Source organism: Gorilla gorilla, chromosome Y (assembly GCF_029281585.2).
Source record: "Gorilla gorilla gorilla isolate KB3781 chromosome Y, NHGRI_mGorGor1-v2.1_pri, whole genome shotgun sequence".
Lineage (NCBI taxonomy): Eukaryota > Metazoa > Chordata > Mammalia > Primates > Hominidae > Gorilla > Gorilla gorilla.
The window spans coordinates 60,916,004-60,938,078 of NC_073248.2; positions in this window are offsets into that span (position 1 = coordinate 60,916,004).

The window sequence follows — 22,075 nt, forward strand, 5'->3', positions numbered from 1 at the left end:
TACATAAAATATCAAATTTCACCACATATATATTATATACTGTACATAAAGTATGAAAGTGCACTAAATATACATTATTAACTGTACATAATATATCAAATTTCACCAAATACATATTTTATACTGTACATAAAATTTCACATTTCAACAAATATATATTTAATTCTGTACATAAAATATCAAATTTCAACAGATATTTATTATATACTGTACATAAAATATGAAATTTCACCAAATATGTATTTCATACTGTACATAAAATATCAAATTTCACCAACTATGTATAATAAACTATACATAAAATATGAAACTATCATAAATATATAATTTATACTGTACATAAAATATCAAATTTCACCAAATATATAGTGTATACTGTACATAAAATATGAAATTTCACCAAATATATATTATATACTGTACATAAAATATCAAATTTCACCAAATACATAATATATACTATACATAAAATATCAAACTTCACCAAATAAATATTATATACTGTACATAAAATATCAAAGTACACCAAATACATATTACATACTGTACATAAAATATCAAATTTGACCAAATATATATTATATACTGTACATAAAATATCATAGTACACCAAATATATATTATATGCTGTACACGAAATATCAAATTTCACCAAATATATAGTTTATACTGTACATAAAATATCACGTTTCATCAAATGTATATTAAATACTATACATAAAATATCAAATTTAAACAAATATTTATTATATACTGTACATAAAATATCAAATTTCACCAAACATATATTATATACTGTACATAAAATATCAAATTTCACCAAATATGTAATATATACTATACATAAAATGTGAAAGTGCACTACATATATATTATATACTGTACATAAAATATCAAATTTCACCAAATATATATTAAATACTGAGCACATAATATCAAATTTCACCAAATATATATTACATAATGTACATAAAATATCAAACTTCACCAAATATATATTACATGCTGTACATAAAATATCAAACTTCACAAAATATATATTTTTTAAAGTACATAAAGTACCAAATTTCACAAAATATATAATATACTGTACATAAAATATCAAACTTCACAAATATATGTTATGTACTGTACATAAAATATGAAAGTGCACTAAATATACATTATAAACTGTACATAAAATATCAAATTTCAGCAAATACATATTTTATACTGTACATAAAATTTCACATTTCAACAAATATATACTTAATACTGTACATAAAATATCAAATTTCAACAGATATTTATTATATACGGTACATAAAATATCAAATTTCACCAAATATGTATTACATACTGTACATAAAATATCAAATTTCACCAACTATGTATAATAAACTGTACATAAAATATGAAAGTACAGTAAATATATAATTCATACTGTACATAAAATATCAAATTTCACCAAATATATATTATATACTGTACATAAAATATGAAATTTAAGCAAATATTTATAATATACTGTAAAAAAATATCAAATTTCACCAAATACATATTATATACTGTACATACAATATCAAATTTCACCAAATATGTATTATATACTACACATAAAATATGAAAGTACACTACATATGTATTTTATACTGTACATAAAATATCAAATTTCACCAAATATGTATAATATACTGTACATAAAATATGACAATTCACTACATATATATTATATACTGTACACGAAATATCACATTTCACGAAATTTATAGTTTATACTGTACATAAAATATCACACTTCAAAAAATATGTAATATACTGTACATAAAATATCAAATTTCACAAAATATGTATTATATGCTGTACATAAAGTATGAAAGAACACTAAATATATTTTATATACTGTACATAAAATATCAAATTTCAACAAATATATATTACATACTTTATGTAAAATATCAAATTTCACCAAATACATATTATATACTGTACATACAATATCAAATTTCACCAAATATGTATTATATACTACACATAAAATATGAAAGTACACTACATATGTATTTTATAGTGTACATAAAGTATCAAATTTCACCATATATATTATATAACGTACGTAAAATATCAAATTTCACAAAATATATATTATATACTGTACATAAAGTATGAAAGAACACTAAATATATACTATATACTGTACATAAAATATCAAATTTCACCAAATATATATTACATACTGTATATAAAATATCAAATTTCACCAAATATATATTATATACTGTACATAAAATATCAAATTACACCAAATATGCATTATATACTATACATAAAGTATGACAGTACACTACATATATATTATATACTGTACACAAAATATCACAGTTCACCAAATACATAGTTTATACTGTACATAAAATATCAAACTTCAAAAAATATATAATACACTGTACATAAAATATAAAAATTACACAAAATATACATTATATACTGTACATAAAGTTTGAAAGAACACAAAATATATATTATATACTGTACATAAAATATCTAATTTCCACAAATATATATTACATTCGGTATGTAAAATATCAAATTTCACCAAATATACATTATATACTGTACATAAAATATCAAATTTCACCAAATATGTATTATACACTATACATAAAATACGAAAGTACACTACATATATATTATATAGTGTACATAAAGAATCAAATTTCACCATATATATTATATAATGTACATAAAATATCAAATTTCACAAAATATATATTATATACTGTACATAAAGTATGAAAGAACACTAAATATATATTATATACTGTACATAAAATATCAAATTTCACCAAATATGCATTAGATACTGTACATAAAATATCAAAGTTCACCAAATATATATTATATACTGTTCATAAAATGTCAAAATTCACCAAATATGTATTATATACTATACATAAAATATGAAAGTACACTACATATATATTATATACTGCATTGAAATATCACATTTCACTAAATATATAGTTTATACTGCACATAAAATATCAAACTTCAAAAAATATATTATATACTGTACATAAAATATCAAATTAAACAAAATATGTATTATATACTGTACATAAAGTATGAGAGAACACTAAATATATATTATATACTTTACATAAAATATCAAATTTCACCAAATATATATTACATACTGTCTTTAAAATATCAAATTTCACCAAATATATATTATATACTGTACATAAAATATCATATTTCACCAAATATGTATTATATACTATACATAAAATATGAAAGTACACTACATATATATTATATACTGTATATAAAATATCAAATTTCACCATATATGTTATATAACGTATATAAAATATCAAATTTCACAAAATATGTATTATATACTGTACAAAAAGTATGAAAGAACACTAAATATATATTACATACTGTACATAAAATATCAAATTTCACCAAATATATATTATATACTGTACATAAAATATCAAATTTCACCAAATATGTATTATATACTCAACATAAAATATGAAAGTACACTTCATATATATTGTATACTGTAGATGAAATATCACATTTCACCAAATATATAGTTTATACTGTACATAAAATATCAAACTTCAAAAAATATATAATATACTGTACATAACATATCAAATTACACAAAATATGTATTATATACTGTACATAAAGTATGAAAGAACACTAAATATATATTATATACTGTACCTATAATATCAAATTTCACCAAATATATATTACATACTGTATGTAAAATATCAAATTTCACCAAATATATATTATATACTGTACATAAAATATCAAATTTCACCAAATATGTATTATATACTATACATAAAATATGAAAGTACACTACATATATATTATATACTGTACATAAAATATCAAATTTCACCACATATATTATGTAACATACATAAAATATCAAATTTCAGAAAATATATATTATATACTGTACATTAAGTATGAAAGCAAACTAAATGTATATTTTATACTGTACATAAAATATCAAATTTCACCAAATATATATTACATACTGTAGATAAAATAGGAAATTTCACCAAATATATATTATATACTTTACATAAAATATCAAATTTCACCAAATATATATTAAATACTGTGCACATAGTATCAAATTTCACCAAATATATATTACATAATGTACATAAAATATCAAACTTCACCAAATATATATTATATGCTGTACATAAAATATAAAACTTAACAAAATATATATTATTTAATGTACACAAAGTACCAAATTTCACAAAATATATAATATACTGTACATAAAATATCAAATTTCACCAAATATATATTATATACTGTACATAAAGTATGAAAGTGCCCTAAATATACATTATAAACTGTACATAAAATATCAAATTTCACCAAATACATATATTATACTGTACGTAAAATTTCACATTTCAACAAATATATATTTAATACTGTATATAAAATATCAAATTTCAACAAATATTTATTATGTACTGCACATGAAATATCAAATTTCACCAAATATGTATTACATACTGTACATAATATATCAAATTTCACCAACTATGTATAATATACTGTACAAAAAATATGAAAGTACCGTAAATATATAATTTATACTGTACATAAAATATCAAATTTCACCAAATATATATTATATACTGTACATAAAATATGAAATTTAAGCAAATATTTATTATATACTGTACATAAAATATCAAATTTCACCAAATACATAATATATACTCTACATAAAATATCAAACTTCACCAAATATATATTATATACTGTACATAAAATATCAAATTACACCAAATACATATTACATACTGTACATAAAATATCAAATTTGACCAAATATATATTATACACTGTACATAAAATATCAAAGTAAACCAAATATATATTATATGCTGTACACGAAATATCAAATTTCACCAAACATATAGTTTATACTGTACATAAAATATCACGTTTCATCAAATGTATATTAAATACTATACATAAAATATCAAATTTCAACAAATCTTTATTATATACTGTACATAAAATATCAAATTTCACCAAATATATATTATATACTATACATGAAATATCATATTTCACCAAATATGTAATATATACTATACATAAAATATGAAAGTACACTACATATATATTATATACTGTACATAAAGTATCAAATTTCACCAAATATATATTAAATACTGTGCACATAATGTCAAATTTCACCAAATATATATTACATAATGTACATAAAATATCAGACTTCACCAAATATATATTATATGCTGTACATAAAATATCAAACTTCACAAAATATATATTATTTAATGTACATAAAGTACCAAATTTCACCAATTATATAATATACTGTACATAAAATATCAAATTTCACCACATATATATTATATACTGTACATAAAGTATGAAAGTGCACTAAATATACATTATTAACTGTACATAATATATCAAATTTCACCAAATACATATTTTATACTGTACATAAAATTTCACATTTCAACAAATATATATTTAATTCTGTACATAAAATATCAAATTTCAACAGATATTTATTATATACTGTACATAAAATATCAAATTTCACCAAATATGTATTTCATACTGTACATAAAATATCAAATTTCACCAACTATGTATAATAAACTATACATAAAATATGAAACTATCATAAATATATAATTTATACTGTACATAAAATATCAAATTTCACCAAATATATAGTGTATACTGTACATAAAATATGAAATTTCACCAAATATGTATTATATACTGTACATAAAATATCAAATTTCACCAAATACATAATATATACTATACATAAAATATCAAACTTCACCAAATAAATATTATATACTGTACATAAAATATCAAAGTACACCAAATACATATTACATACTGTACATAAAATATCAAATTTGACCAAATATATATTATATACTGTACATAAAATATCATAGTACACCAAATATATATTATATGCTGTACACGAAATATCAAATTTCACCAAATATATAGTTTATACTGTACATAAAATATCACGTTTCATCAAATGTATATTAAATACTATACATAAAATATCAAATTTCAACAAATATTTATTATATACTGTACATAAAATATCAAATTTCACCAAACATATATTATATACTGTACATAAAATATCAAATTTCACCAAATATGTAATATATACTATACATAAAATGTGAAAGTGCACTACATATATATTATATACTGTACATAAAATATCAAATTTCACCAAATATATATTAAATACTGAGCACATAATATCAAATTTCACCAAATATATATTACATAATGTACATAAAATATCAAACTTCACCAAATATATATTACATGCTGTACATAAAATATCAAACTTCACAAAATATATATTTTTTAATGTTCATAAAGTACCAAATTTCACAAAATATATAATATACTGTACATAAAATATCAAACTTCACAAATATATATTATGTACTGTACATAAAATATGAAAGTGCACTAAATATACATTATAAACTCTACATAAAATATCAAATTTCAGCAAATACATATTTTATACTGTACATAAAATTTCACATTTCAACAAATATATACTTAATACTGTACATAAAATATCAAATTTCAACAGATATTTATTATATACTGTACATAAAATATCAAATTTCACCAAATATGTATTACATACTGTACATAAAATATCAAATTTCACCAACTATGTATAATAAACTGTACATAAAATATGAAAGTACCGTAAATATATAATTTATACTGTACATAAAATATCAAATTTCACCAAATATATATTATATACTGTACATAAAATATGAAATTTAAGCAAATATTTATTATATACTGTACAAAAAATATCAAATTTCACCAAATACATAATATATACTCTACATAAAATATCAAACTTCACCAAATATATATTATATACTGTACATAAAATATCAAAGTACACCAAATACATATTACATACTGTACATAAAATATCAAATTTGACCAAATATATATTATACACTGTACATAAAATATCAAAGTACACCAAATATATATTATATACCGTACATAAAATATCAAAGTACACCAAATATATACTATATACTGTACATAAAATATCAATGTACACCAAATATATGTTTCATACTGTACATAAAATATCAAATTTCACCAAATATGTATTATATACTATACATAAAATATGAAAGTACACTACATATATATTTTATACTGTACATAAAATATCAAATTTTACCATATATATTATATAACGTACATAAAATATCAAATTTCACAAAATATGTATTATGTACTGTACATAAAGTATGAAAGAACACTAAATATATATTATATACTGTACATAAAATATCAAATTTCACCAAATATATATTACATACTGTACATAAAATATCAAATTTCACCAAATATATATTATATACTGTACACAAAATATCAAATTTCACCAAATATGTATTATATACTCTACATAAAATATGACAGTACACTACATATATATTATATACTGTACACAAAATATCACATTTCACCAAATATATAGTTTATACTGTACGTAAAATATCAAACTTCAAAAAATATGTAATATACTGTACATAAAACATCAAATTACACAAAAAATGTATTATATACTGTTCATAAAGTACGAAAGAACACTAAATATATTTTATATACTGTACATAAAATATCAAATTCCACCAAATATGTATTAAATACTGTACATAAAATATCAAATTTCACCAAATATATATTATATGCTGTACATAAAATATAAAATTTCACGAAATATATATTATATATTATACATAAAATATGAAAGTACACTGCATATATATTATATACTGTACATGAAATATCACATTTCACCAAATATATAGTTTATACTGTACATAAAATATCAAACTTCAAAAAATATATAATATACTGTATATAAAATATCAAATTACACAAAATATATATTATATACTGTACAGAAAGTATGAAAGAACACTAAATATATATTATATACTGTACATAAAATATCAAATTTCAACAAATATATATTACATACTGTACATAAAATATCAAATTTCACCAAATATATATTATATACTTTACATACAATATCAAATTTCACCAAATATGTATTATATACTATACATAAAATATGACAATACACTACATATATATTATATACTTTACACGAAATATCACAGTTCACCAAATATATAGTTTATACTGTACATAAAATATCAAATTTCACCTAATATGTATTAAATACTATACATAAAATATGAAAGTACACTACATATATATTATATACTGTATATAAAATATCAAATTTCTCCATATATGTTTTATGACGTATATAAAATATGAAATTTCACAAAATATGTATTATATACTGTACAAAAATTATGAAAGAACACTAAATATATAATATGTACTGTACATAAAATATCAAATTTCACCAAATATATATTACATACTGTACATAAAATATCAAATTTCACCAAATATATATTACATACTGTACATAAAATATCAAATTACACAAAATATGTATTATATGCTGTACATAAAGTATGAAAGAACACTAAATATATTATATATACTGTACATAAAATATCAAATTTCAGCAAATATATATTACATACTGTATGTAAAATATCAAATTTCACCAAATACATATTATATACTGTACATACAATATCAAATTTCACCAAATATGTATTATATACTACACATAAAATATGAAAGTACACTACATATGTATTTTATACTGTACATAAAATATCAAATTTCACCAAATATGTATTATATACTGTACATAAAATATGACAATTCACTACATATATATTATATACTGTACACAAAATATCACATTTCACCAAATATATAGTTTATACTGTACATAAAATAACAAACGTCAAAATATATATAATATACTGTACATAAAATATCAAATGACACAAAATATGTATTATATACTGTACATAAAGTATGAAAGAACACTAAATATATATTATATACTGTACATAAAATATCAAATTTCACCAAATATGTATTACATACTTTATGTAAAATATCAAATTTCACCAAATATATATTATATACTGTACATAAAATATCAAATATCACCAAATATGTATTATATACTATACATAAAATATGAAAGTACACTACATATATATTATATACTGTACATAAAATATCAAATTACACCATATATATTATATAACGTATATAAAATATCAAATTTCACAAAATAGGTATTATATACTGTACATAAAGTATGAAAGAACACTAAATATATATTATATACTGTACATAAAATATCAAATTTCACCAAATATGTATTACATACTGTATGTAAAATATCAAATTTCACCAAATATATATTATATACTGTACATAAAATATCAAATTTCACATAATATGTATTATACACTATACATAAAATATGAAAGTACACTTCATATATAATATACTGTACATAAAATATCAAATTTCACCATATATATTATATAACATGCATAAAATATCAAATTTCACAAACTATGTATTATATACTGTACATAAAGTATGAAAGAACACTAAATATATATTATATGCTGTACATAAAATATAAATTTAAACAAATATATATTACATACTGCACATAAAACAACAAATTTCACAAAATATATATTATATACTGTACATAAAATATCAAATTTCACCAAATATGTATTATATACTATACATAAAATATGACAGTACACTACATATATATTATATACTGTACACGAAATATCACATTTCAACAAATATATATTACATTCGGTATGTAAAATATCAAATTTCACCAAATATATATTATATACTGTACGTAAAATATAAAATTTCACCAAATATGTATTATATACTATACATAAAATATGACAGTAGACTACATATACATTATATACTGTACATGAAATATCACATTTCACCAAATATATAGTTTATACTGTTCATAAACATAACTTCAAAAAATATATAATATACTGTACATAAAATATCAAATTACACAAAATATGTATTATATACTGTACATAAAGTATGAAAGAACACTAAATATATATTATATACTGTACATAAAATATCAAATTTCAACAAATATATATTACATACTGTATGTAAAATATCAAATTTCACCAAATATATATTATATACTGTACATAAAATATCAAGTTTCACCTATTATGTACTATATACTATACATAAAATATGAAAGTACACTACATATATAGTATATACTGTATATAAAATATCAAATTTCACCATATATGTTATATAACGTATATAAAATATCAAATTTCACAAAATATGTATTATATACTGTACAAAAAGTATGAAAGAACACTAAATATATATTACATACTGTACATAAAATATCAAATTTCACCAAATATATATTATATACTGTACATAAAATATCAAATTTCACCAAATATGTATTATATACTATACATAAAATATGAAAGTACACTACATATATATTATATACTGTACACAAAATATCACATTTCACCAAATATATAGTTTATACTGTACATAAAATAACAAACGTCAAAATATATATAATATACTGTACATAAAATATCAAATGACACAATATATGTATTATATACCGTACATAAAGTATGAAAGAACACTAAATATATATTATATACTGTACATAAAATATCAAATTTCACCAAATATGTATTACATACTTTATGTAAAATATCAAATTTCACCAAATATATATTATATACTGTACATAAAATATCAAATATCACCAAATATGTATTATATACTATACATAAAATATGAAAGTACACTACATATATATTATATACTGTACATAAAATATCAAATTTCACCATATATATTATATAACGTATATAAAATATCAAATTTCACAAAATAGGAATTATATACTGTACATAAAGTATGAAAGAACACTAAATATATATTATATACTGTACATAAAATATCAAATTTCACCAAATATGTATTATATACTATACATAAAATATGACAGTACACTACATATATATTATATACTGTACACGAAATATCACATTTCAACAAATATATATTACATTCGGTATGTAAAATATCAAATTTCACCAAATATATATTATATACTGTACATAAAATATAAAATTTCACCAAATATGTATTATATACTATACATAAAATATGACAGTTGACTACATATACATTATATACTGTACACGAAATATCACATTTCACCAAATATATAGTTTATACTGTTCATAAACATAACTTCAAAAAATATATAATATACTGTACATAAAATATCAAATTACACAAAATATGTATTATATACTGTACATAAAGTATGAAAGAACACTAAATATATATTATATACTGTACATAAAATATCAAATTTCAACAAATATATATTACATACTGTATGTAAAATATCAAATTTCACCAAATATATATTATATACTGTAAATAAAATATCAAATTTCACCTATTATGTACTATATACTATACATAAAATATGAAAGTACACTACTTATATATTATATACTGTACACGAAATATCACATTTCACCAAATATATAGTTTATACTGTACATAAAATATCAAAATTCAAAAAATATATAATATACTGTACATAAAATATCAAACTACACAAAATACGTATTACATACTGTACATAAAGTCTGAAAGAACACTAAATATATATTATATACTGTACATAAAATATCAAATTTCACCAAATATGTATTACATACTTTATGTAAAATATCAAATTTCACCTAATATGTACTATATACTATACATAAAATATGAAAGTACACTACATACATATTATATACTGTTTATAAAATATCAAATTTCACCATATATGTTATATAACGTATATAAAATATCAAATTTCACAAAATATGTATTATATAGTGTACAAAAAGTATGAAAGAACACTAAATATATATTACATACTGTACATAAAATATCAAATTTCACCAAATATATATTATACACTGTACATAAAATATCAAATTTCACCAAATATGTATTATATACTATAAATAAAATATGACAATACACTACATATATATTATATACTGTACACGAAATATCACAGTTCAGCAAATATATAGTTTACACTGTACATAAAATATCAAACTTCAAAAAATATATAATACACTGTACATAAAATATCAAATTACACAAAATATGTATTATATACTGTACATAAAGTATGAAAGAACACTAAATATGTATTATATACTGTACATAAAATAGCAAATTTCTCCAAATATATATTACATTCAGTATGTAAAACATCAAATTTCACCAAATATATATTATATACTGTACATAAAATACTAAATTTCACCAAATATGTATTATATACTAAACCTAAAATATGAAAGTACACTACATATATATTATATACTGTACATAAAATATCAAATTTCTCCATATATGTTATGTAAGGTACATAAAATATCAAATTACACAAAATATGTATTATATACTGTACATAAAGTATGAAAGAGCACTAAATATATATTATATACTGTACATAAAATATCAAATCTCACCAAATATATAATACATACTGTATGTAATATATCAAATTTCACCAATTACATATTATATACTGTACATAAAATATCAAATTTCACCATATATATTATATAACGTACATAAAATATCAAATTTCACAAACTATGTATTATATACTGTACATAAAGTATGAAAGAACACTAAATATACATTATACACTGTACATAAAATATAAATTTCAACAAATATATATTACATACTGTACATAAAATATAAAATTACACCAAATATATATTATATACTGTACATAAAATATAAAATTTCACCAAATATGTATTATATACTATACATAAAATATGAAAGTACACTACATATATATTATATACTGTATATGAAATATCACATTTCACCAAATATATAGTTTATACTGTAGATAAAATGTCAAACTTCAAAAAATATATAATATACTGTACATAAAATATCAAATTACACAAAATATGTATTATATACTGTACATAAAGTATGAAAGAACACTAAATATATATTATATACTGTACATAAAATATCAAATTTCACCAAATATGTATTACATACTTTATGTAAAATATAAAATTTCACCAATTATATATTATATACTGTACAAAAAATATCAAATATCACCAAATATGTATTATATACTATACATAAAATATGAAAGTACACTAATATATATTATATACTGTACATAAAATATCAAATTTCACCATATATATTATATAACATACATAAAAAATCAAATTTCACAAACTATGTAGTATATACTGTACATAAAGTTTGAAAGAACTCTAAATATATATTATATACTGTACATAAAATATAAATTTCAACAAATATATATTACATATTGTACATAAAATATCAAATTTCACCAAATATATATTATATACTGTACATAAAATATCAAATTTCACCAAATATGTATTATATACCATACATAAAATATGACAGTACACTACATATATATTATATAATGTACACGAAATATCACTTTTCACCAAATATATAGTTTATACTGTACATAAAATATCAAACTTCAAAAAATATATAATACACTGTACATAAAATATCAAATTACACAAAATATGTATTATATACTGTACAGAAATTATGAAAGAACACTAAATATATATTATATACTGTACACAAAATATCAAATTTCACCAAATATATATTACGTACCGTATGTAAAATATCAAATTTCACCAAATATATATTATATACTGTACATAAAATATCAAATTTCACCAAATATGTATTATATACTATACATAAAATATGAAAGTACACTACATATATATTATATACTGTACATAAGATATCAAATTTCACCATATATGTTATACAAGGTACATAAAATATCAAATTACGCAAAATATGTATTATATGCTGTACATAAAGTATGAAAGAACATTAAATATATATTATACACTGTACATAAAATATCAAATTTCACCAAATATATATTACATACAGTATGTAATATATCAAATTTCACCAAATACATATTATATACTGTACATAAAATATCAAATTTCACCAAATATGTATTATATACTATACATATAAAATATGAAAGTACACTAGATATATATTATATACTGTACATAAAATATCAAATTTCACCATATATATTATATAACGTACATAAAATATCAAATTTCACAAACTATGTATTATATACTGTACATAAAGTATGAAAGAACACTAAATTTGCATTATATACCGTACATAAAATATAAATTTCAACAAATATATATTACATACTGTACATAAAATATCAAATTTCACCAAATATATATTATATACTGTAGATAAATTATCAAATTTCACCAAATATGTATTATATACTATACATAAAATATGAAAGTACACTACTTATATATTATATACTGTACACGAAATATCACATTTCACCAAATATATAGTTTATACTGTACATAAAATATCAAAATTAAAAAAATATATAATATACTGTACATAAAATATCAAATTACACAAAATACGTATTATATACTGTACATAAAGTCTGAAAGAACACTAAATATATATTATATACTGTACATAAAATATCAAATTTCACCAAATATGTATTACATACTTTATGTAAAATATCAAATTTCACCAAATATATATTATATACTGTACAAAAAATATCAAATTTCACCAAATATGTATTATACACTATACATAAAATATGAAAGTACACTACATATTTATTATATAGTGTACATAAAGAATCAAATTTCACCATATATATTATATAATGTACATAAAATATCAAATTTCACAAAATATGCATTAGATACTGTACATAAAATATAAAAGTTCACCAAATATATATTATATACTGTTCATAAAATGTCAAAATTCACCAAATATGTATTATATACTATACATAAAATATGAAAGTACACTACATATATATTATATACTGCATTGAAATATCACATTTCACTAAATATATAGTTTATACTGCACATAAAATATCAAACTTCAAAAAATATATAATATACTGTACATAAAATATCAAATTAAACAAAATATGTATTATATACTGTACATAAAGTATGAGAGAACACTAAATATATATTATATACTTTACATAAAATATCAAATTTCACCAAATATATATTACATACTGTCTGTAAAATATCAAATTTCACCAAATATATATTATATACTTTACATAAAATATCATATTTCACCAAATATGTATTATATACTATACATAAAATATGAAAGTACACTACATATATATTATATACTGTATATAAAAAATCAAATTTCACCATATATGTTATATAACGTATATAAAATATCAAATTTCACAAAATATGTATTATATACTGTACAAAAAGTATGAAAGAACACTAAATATATATTACATACTGTACATAAAATATCAAATTTCACCAAATATATATTATATACTGTACATAAAATATCAAATTTCACCAAATATGTATTATATACTCAACATAAAATATGAAAGTACACTTCATATATATTGTATACTGTAGATGAAATATCACATTTCACCAAATATATAGTTTATACTGTACATAAAATATCAAACTTCAAAAAATATATAATATACTGTACATAACATATCAAATTACACAAAATATGTATTATATACTGTACATAAAGTATGAAAGAACACTAAATATATATTATATGCTGTACCTATAATATCAAATTTCACCAAATATATATTACATACTGTATGTAAAATATCAAATTTCACCAAATATTTATTATATACTGTACATAAAATATCAAATTTCACCAAATATGTATTATATACTATACATAAAATATGAAAGTACACTACATATATATTATATACTGTACATAAAATATCAAATTTCACCACATATATTATGTAACATACATAAAATATCAAATTTCAGAAAATATATATTATATACTGTACATTAAGTATGAAAGCACACTAAATGTATATTATATACTGTACATAAAATATCAAATTTCACCAAATATATATTACATACTGTAGATAAAATAGGAAATTTCACCAAATATATATTATATACTGTACATAAAATATCAAATTTCACCAAATATATATTAAATACTGTGCACATAGTATCAAATTTCACCAAATATATATTACATAATGTACATAAAATATCAAACTTTACCAAATATATATTATATGCTGTACATAAAATATCAAACTTAACAAAATATATATTATTTAATGTACACAAAGTACCAAATTTCACAAAATATATAATATACTGTACATAAAATATCAAATTTCACCAAATATATATTATATACTGTACATAAAGTATGAAAGTGCCCTAAATATACATTATAAACTGTACATAAAATATCAAATTTCACCAAATACATATATTATACTGTACGTAAAATTTCACATTTCAACAAATATATATTTAATACTGTATATAAAATATCAAATTTCAACAAATATTTATTATGTACTGCACATAAAATATCAAATTTCACCAAATATGTATTACATACTGTACATAATATATCAAATTTCACCAACTATGTATAATATACTGTACAAAAAATATGAAAGTACCGTAAATATATAATTTATACTGTACATAAAATATCAAATTTCACCAAATATATATTATATACTGTACATAAAATATGAAATTTAAGCAAATATTTATTATATACTGTACATAAAATATCAAATTTCACCAAATACATAATATATACTCTACATAAAATATCAAACTTCACCAAATATATATTATATACTGTACATAAAATATCAAATTACACCAAATACATATTACATACTGTACATAAAATATCAAATTTGACCAAATATATATTATACACTGTACATAAAATATCAAAGTAAACCAAATATATATTATATGCTGCACACGAAATATCAAATTTCACCAAACATATAGTTTATACTGTACATAAAATATCACGTTTCATCAAATGTATATTAAATACTATACATAAAATATCAAATTTCAACAAATCTTTATTATATACTGTACATAAAATATCAAATTTCACCAAATATATATTATATACTGTACATGAAATATCATATTTCACCAAATATGTAATATATACTATACATAAAATATGAAAGTACACTACATATATATTATGTACTGTACATAAAGTATCAAATTTCACCAAATATATATTAAATACTGTGCACATAATGTCAAATTTCACCAAGTATATATTACATAATGTACATAAAATATCAGACTTCACCAAATATATATTATATGCTGTACATAAAATATCAAACTTCACAAAATATATATTATTTAATGTACATAAAGTACCAAATTTCACCAAATATATAATATACTGTACATAAAATATCAAATTTCACCACATATATATTATATACTGTACATAAAGTATGAAAGTGCACTAAATATACATTATTAACTGTACATAATATATCAAATTTCACCAAATACATATTTTATACTGTACATAAAATTTCACATTTCAACAAATATATATTTAATTCTGTACATAAAATATCAAATTTCAACAGATATTTATTATATACTGTACATAAAATATCAAATTTCACCAAATATGTATTTCATACTGTACATAAAATATCAAATTTCACCAACTATGTATAATAAACTATACATAAAATATGAAACTATCATAAATATATAATTTATACTGTACATAAAATATCAAATTTCACCAAATATATAGTGTATACTGTACATAAAATATGAAATTTCACCAAATATGTATTATATACTGTACATAAAATATCAAATTTCACCAAATACATAATATATACTATACATAAAATATCAAACTTCACCAAATAAATATTATATACTGTACATAAAATATCAAAGTACACCAAATACATATTACATACTGTACATAAAATATCAAATTTGACCAAATATATATTATATACTGTACATAAAATATCATAGTACACCAAATATATATTATATGCTGTACACGAAATATCAAATTTCACCAAATATATAGTTTATACTGTACATAAAATATCACGTTTCATCAAATGTATATTAAATACTATACATAAAATATCAAATTTCAACAAATATTTATTATATACTGTACATAAAATATCAAATTTCACCAAACATATATTATATACTGTACATAAAATATCAAATTTCACCAAATATGTAATATATACTATACATAAAATGTGAAAGTGCACTACATATATATTATATACTGTACATAAAATATCAAATTTCACCAAATATATATTAAATACTGAGCACATAATATCAAATTTCACCAAATATATATTACATAATGTACATAAAATATCAAACTTCACCAAATATATATTACATGCTGTACATAAAATATCAAACTTCACAAAATATATATTTTTAATGTACATAAAGTACCAAATTTCACAAAATATATAATATACTGTACATAAAATATCAAACTTCACAAATATATATTATGTACTGTACATAAAATATGAAAGTGCACTAAATATACATTGTAAACTGTACATAAAATATCAAATTTCAGCAAATACATATTTCATACTGTACATAAAATTTCACATTTCAACAAATATATACTTAATACTGTACATAAAATATCAAATTTCAACAGATATTTATTATATACTGTACATAAAATATCAAATTTCACCAAATATGTATTACATACTGTACATAAAATATCAAATTTCACCAACTATGTATACTAAACTGTACATAAAATATGAAAGTACCGTAAATATATAATTTATACTGTACATAAAATATCAAATTTCACCAAATATATATTATATACTGTACATAAAATATGAAATTTAAGCAAATATTTATTATATACTGTACAAAAAATATCAAATTTCACCAAATACATAATATATACTCTGCATAAAATATCAAACTTCACCAAATATATACTATATACTGTACATAAAATATCAAAGTACAGCAAATACATATTACATACTGTACATAAAATATCAAATTTGACCAAATATATATTATACACTGTACATAAAATATCAAAGTACACCAAATATATATTATATACCGTACATAAAATATCAAAGTACACCAAATATATACTATATACTGTACATAAAATATCAATGTACACCAAATATATGTTTCATACTGTACATAAAATATCAAATTTCACCAAATATGTATTATATACTATACATAAAATATGAAAGTACACTACATATATATTTTATACTGTACATAAAATATCAAATTTCACCATATATATTATATAACGTACATAAAATATCAAATTTCACAAAATATGTATTATGTACTGTACATAAAGTATGAAAAAACACTAAATATATATTATATACTGTACATAAAATATCAAATTTCACCAAATATATATTACATACTGTACATAAAATATCAAATTTCACCAAATATATATTATATACTGTACACAAAATATCAAATTTCACCAAATATGTATTATATACTCTACATAAAATATGACAGTACACTACATATATATTATATACTGTACACAAAATATCACATTTCACCAAATATATAGTTTATACTGTACGTAAAATATCAAACTTCAAAAAATATGTAATATACTGTACATAAAACATCAAATTACACAAAAAATGTATTATATACTGTACATAAAGTACGAAAGAACACTAAATATATTTTATATACTGTACATAAAATATCAAATTCCACCAAATATGTATTAAATACTGTACATAAAATATCAAATTTCACCAAATATATATTATATGCTGTACATAAAATATAAAATTTCACGAAATATGTATTATATATTATACATAAAATATGAAAGTACACTGCATATATATTATAAACTGTACATGAAATATCACATTTCACCAAATATATAGTTTATACTGTACATAAAATATCAAACTTCAAAAAATATATAATATACTGTATATAAAATATCAAATTACACAAAATATATATTATATACTGTACAGAAAGTATGAAAGAACACTAAATATATATTATATACTGTACATAAAATATCAAATTTCAACAAATATATATTACATACTGTACATAAAATATCAAATTTCACCAAATATATATTATATACTTTACATACAATATCAAATTTCACCAAATATGTATTATATACTATACATAAAATATGACAATACACTACATATATATTATATACTTTACACGAAATATCACAGTTCACCAAATATATAGTTTATACTGTACATAAAATATCAAATTTCACCTAATATGTATTAAATACTATACATAAAATATGAAAGTACACTACATATATATTATATACTGTATATAAAATATCAAATTTCTCCATATATGTTTTATGACGTATATAAAATATGAAATTTCACAAAATATGTATTATATACTGTACAAAAAGTATGAAAGAACACTAAATATATAATATATACTGTACATAAAATATCAAATTTCACCAAATATATATTACATACTGTACATAAAATATCAAATTTCACCAAATATATATTACATACTGTACATAAAATATCAAATTACACAAAATATGTATTATATACTGTACAGAAATTATGAAAGAACACTAAATATATATTATATACTGTACATAAAATATCAAATTTCACCTAATGTATATTACATACTGTATGTAAAATATGAAATTTCACCAAATATATATTATATACTGTACATAAAATATCAAATTTCACCATATATATTATACAACGTACATATAATATCAAATTTCACAAAATTTATATTATATACTGTACATAAAGTATGAAAGAACACTAAATATATATTATATGCTGTACATTAAATATCAAATTTTACCAAATATATATTTCACACTGCACATAAAATATCAAATTTCACCAAATATATATTATATACTGTACATAAAATATCAAATTTCACCAAATATGAATTATATACTGTACATAAAATATGACAATTCACTACATATATATTATATACTGTACACGAAATATCACATTTCACGAAATTTATAGTTTATACTGTACATAAAATATCAAACTTCAAAAAATATGTAATATACTGTACATAAAATATCAAATTTCACAAATTATGTATTATATGCTGTACATAAAGTATGAAAGAACACTAAATATACTATATATACTGTACATAAAATATCAAATTTCAACAAATATATATTACATACTGTATGTAAAATATCAAATTTCACCAAATACATATTAAATACTGTACATAAAATATCAAATTTCACCAAATATTTATTATATACTATACATAAAATATGAAAGTACACTACATATATATTATATACTGTACATGAAATATCACGTTTCACCAAATATATAGTTTATACTGTAGATAAAATATCAAACTTCAAAAAATATATAATATACTGTACATAAAATATCAAATTACACAAAATATGTATTATATACTGTACATAAAGTCTGAAAGAACACTAAATATATATTATATACTGTACATAAAATATCAAATTTCACCAAATATATATTACATACTGTCTGTAAAATATCAAATTTCACCAAATACATATTATATACCGTACATAAAATATCAAATTTCACCTAATATGTATTAAATACTATATATAAAATATGAAAGTACAGTACATATATATTATATACTGTATATAAAATATCAAATTTCTCCATATATGTTTTATGAAGTATATAAAATATGAAATTTCACAAAATATGTATTATATACTGTACAAAAAGTATGAAAGAACACTAAATATATATTATATACTGTACATAAAACATCAAATTTCACCAAATATATATTACATACTGAACATAAAATATCAAATTTCACCAAATATATATTATATACTGTACATAAAATATAAAATTTCACCAAATATATATTATATACTATACATAAAATATGACAGT